The sequence below is a fragment of the Scyliorhinus canicula genome, unplaced genomic scaffold (genome assembly GCF_902713615.1).
Source record: "Scyliorhinus canicula unplaced genomic scaffold, sScyCan1.1, whole genome shotgun sequence".
NCBI classification, from domain to species: domain Eukaryota; kingdom Metazoa; phylum Chordata; class Chondrichthyes; order Carcharhiniformes; family Scyliorhinidae; genus Scyliorhinus; species Scyliorhinus canicula.
The window spans coordinates 80,638-84,763 of NW_024055442.1; the positions used below are offsets into that span (position 1 = coordinate 80,638).

A 4,126-nucleotide genomic window follows, 5' to 3' on the forward strand; every position below is an offset into this window, starting at 1 on the left:
GTTGATGAGTTTCCAATACAGACGGGGAATTGCATCCCAGCCCACAGTCCCCACATTTCCACGGTTTCTCCATGGTTATCGACAAGTTGTCAGGTGTAGGTGGGATGCAGATTTGAGGTCACTATCTGATCAGCCGTGATGTTATTAAATGGTGGAACAGGCTCACGGGGCTGAATGTCCTATTGCTGCTTCTTGATTCCTTTGGTGCGAATGTCCTGTCTCTCCAACTTGGATCATCAGTTAAAGCCAGAGTACGGTGTCTCCCTGATGTAAATGTTGCAATTTAATTTCATGATTTCTGATTGGTTAAATCTCAGTTCCAGCTAACTGTGGAAAATTACTTAGATGTCTGTGTCTCGGTGCTTTTCCAATCACAGTGATTTTTGAAGTTTTTTCCAAAAGACAAAACAGACAAACATTTCTCCCTCTACGTTGAAAGGCCGGTCCTAATAAACCAAGTGACTGTCAGATCTCAACATGATGATTGCATCTGCAAATATTCTGCAAAAAGAGGATAACATTGAAATACTGTCAATATATAAGACACAAACAGGCCATTCTGTCACAGATTCTGCTGCTGTCAATACTCGGCACACATCTCCGACTGTCACACCTATCAAATCTCAGCCTTTCAGCTGATTTTGAATTCCATTTTCTCTCATGTGCTTGTCCTGTTTCCTTTTGAAAACATCTCAGCACTTTCCTCAACTCCTTTCTGTGGTAATGAGTTGCACATTCTGAACCTGTCATAAATAATTCTGCCTGTATTGTCCCCTTGGATTTATTCATAACTATCCTGTATTTATGACTTGTTGTTTATTGAAATGCAATGAAAATCTCTTATTGTCACGAGGAGACTTCAAATGAAGTTACTATGAAGAGCCCCTAGTTGCCACATTCCGGTGCCTGTTCGGAGAGGCTGGTACAGGAATTGAACCGTGCTGCTGGCCTGTGTTAGTTTGCTTTAAAAGCCAGCGATTTAGCCCAGTGTGCTAAACCATGTTCACTCTCTCACATCGCCCTCCCCCCCCCCCCCCCCCTCCATTTAATCTTTCCTGAGAGCTGTGATTTCTTATGTTACAAAATACAGGACAAAATTCGCAAAGAGAAAAACCTTTCAGTTGGGTTCAGTTTGTTGTGTGCAAATTCTCCAATCCCAACCCCCTGTAAAAGGAGTTTACAAAAGCTATCACTGTCAGTCCACGATTGAAATTCAGAACAGGCAATCTAGTTTCTCTGGAACATTTTTCCCTCTCTTGTTCCCCCAAAGCTGTAAATCCCCGTCCCACACACTCTCCCTCCTCCCTGGGCTGAAATCCAAACCCATCTCACCATCTGCACCATTTCTTTCCTCCACTCCCAGTTTTCTCCCTCCCTCTCCTCTGCCTGGGTTCAGTTCTCCAGCTCCTGTCTGCAGACTGACAATAAAATCAATGGGTCTTATTGGGGGTTTGGGGCCTCCAGCGGGTGTTTGTGAATCCACCCCAACCACCTGCCAGAGTTTCCTTCCTTGCCAGAGATCAGATTCCTCATTGATTTGAGTGCAAAGTGTCAGCTCTTATTTATTATCCCCCCTCCCCCATCCTGTGATGTGAACCACCCTCCAGTGTGTGAAGCAGGATGGTGCCCGTTAACCTGGGCCTGTTCCCGGGAGGGAGGGAGAAGCTCCGCAGCTGCAAACCAGGGAGCTGACAATGATGGTGAAGGGTTTGCTCCAGCTCACAATGCCCGGGGACTGACTGACGGCGGGTTTGGATCAATAGGAAGAGGGGGGCCCGGGTGGCCGGGCGCATGCGGAAGGAGGACCGAACAAGAGCGACTGGTCCTCCAGCCAATCAGAGTGAATGGGAGGCGGAGCAAAGCCGGGGCTCTCGCTCCTTCCGCATGCGCCCGGCCACCCGGGCCTTTCTCAAGGAAAAGCTCGAGCAGTTTTCGCCGGTTCAGCTCCTCACTTCGTATTCGGGGCTTGGGCTGCACGGAGTGTTTATGAAGCCTCCCGACCCATCCGCCGGCTCCATCCCTCCCTCATGACTCACCAAACCGAATTTGACCGGCTCACAACTTCCACCCAACCGCCCAAATCCTGAAATATCATCGGCACTGCGCATGCTCCAGCCTCACGTGGGAGTCCGGGGCTCAGCCCCGCCCCTCATTCAGTCCGATTGGTTGCAGTCACTCGGTCCTCCAGGCCCACCTCCCTGTTCCTATTGGACCAGAGCTGCCGTCAATCACTCCCTGGGCATTGTGAGCTGGAGCATGCGCAGTGCCGATGCTGGTCACTGAAACCCGGTGGAGGTTCCAAACCCCAATAAGAAGTTTCCGGGCCCAGGTTTGCATCGAGCGGGGGAACAGCTGCGGCCTGCTCCCGGTGACAGGCCTGAGTTAACGGCCGCCGTCTTTATAGAGGCTGCAAACCCACAGGGGGCAAAACATCAGAGATAGAGTTTGTTGTGAAACCAGACACGGGGAGGATGTGCAGACTCCGCACAGACAGTGACCCAAGCCGGAATCGAACCTGGGACCTTGGAGCTGTGACGCAATTGTGCTAACCACTGTGCTACCCTTTGTTATATATGACTTCATTTTGAATTGAATAGCTCTCGAGTCTTCACTCTGAATAACTCTGAAATATACACCATTGAATTGCAAACATGACTGACGAAGAAAAGAAAGCGTTCCACTGGGTAATACAAATCCCATGAATCCTTGTTTAGTTTGACCACAGTCAGCCTTTGAACAAAGTCAAATATCGTTAAATAGAAAAGAATTGTGAATTCTGTGTTGCTTATATTTGATCCCTCTGTGTTTTGGTGTGAAACATTCTGCAGCCTAAATACCGTTCATGTCTAAGAAAGGAGGGGTGACAGTAAATCTGCACTGAGCCTGGATTTCCTCATCTCCCTGAGTGGCTTTTCCTGTTTCTCCATCATTATGGCCAAATCTTTCAAAAATGTGGTTCAGTTAAATCTCTAACATTTCCTCTAATTCAGTTACAGTATCGTTTGTGTCTGTCTGTATGAGCATACATTACCATTAGAAATGTTTCGGATGGTGATTAAAATCTTAATCTGCGTCTACAAAGCCATTAAATAATTTTGTGAACTGAGCAAACTGCCAAGATCCGCACTTTGTTTTTTCATGTATGGAACGACCTGTCTGGACTGTACACAGAACAATACTTTTCACTGTACCTCGGTACACGTGATAATAAATCAAATCCAATCAAAGAGACAGTTTCTTACTCGTCTTCAGATTGAACAATGAGCCGCCTTAACAATTATTCATTCATGGGAGGTGGGCGTCACTGGCTGGACCAGCATTTACTGCTCATTCCAATTACCCTTGAACTGCGTGTCTTGTGAGGCTATTTCAGAGAGCACTTACAAATCAACCACGACATTGCTGTGGATCTGGAGTCACGTGTAGGCCAGGCCACGTAAGGAGAGCAGATTTCCTGAAGGGCATTAGTGAACCAGATGGGTTTTTACAACAATCCACAATGTCATCATTGGACTTTTAATTTGAGACTTTTATTCAATTTCAGCATCTATCATTGGCTGATTCAATTCCAGATCCCCACAGCATTAACCTGGGTCTCTGGATTACTAGCCCAGTAACAACACCATTACTCCACTCACACACAGTGTTGACAGAATATGATGTCTCGGAACTTCTCAAATGTATAAAGTCATTTATTTTTTCAAACAAATTCTGATAGCTCTGCAGTTTCTGGAAATATTTTGTTGATAGTGTTATTTTTTGAAATAAAGATCTCAGGCTATGTACGCAGGATCCATCTGGTCTTATGACCAAGTTGGCAGCGCCCCCTCATCGATCCTCCGCCCAGTGGGGGGCTCCAGCCACGCAGCAAAAAGCCCCCAGTCTACCCGTGGATATGGGCGCAGAATAGCCGGGTCTGTGGACGCGAATGCATACAGCGGCGGTCGCACCCTGCAATATTGTGCCAGCCGCCCATGTACCCGACCTGCCAAAAACTGCCCCCCTGTAACCAGCCTCGCCATCCCCCACCAGTCCTCGCAGTACCGGTCGAAGCCCCCCTGTCAGTGGAATGGCTCACCCGCCTGACACTGGCGGTGCTGGACGCAGTCTGCAGCCGCTACATGTT

General features: G+C 47.8%; 1 long non-coding RNA gene across 1 annotated transcript; it reads right to left on the reverse strand.

The window, feature by feature from the left end:
• Window positions 1-200: 200 nt before the first annotated feature.
• LOC119959433 lies at window positions 201-2,109 on the reverse strand. The gene is made up of 2 exons (XR_005459205.1): window positions 2,037-2,109; window positions 201-501 (listed from the first exon to the last, which is right to left on the reverse strand). It is a non-coding gene; the product is annotated as an uncharacterized LOC119959433 (long non-coding RNA).
• Between the last annotated feature and the right edge of the window lie 2,017 nt (window positions 2,110-4,126).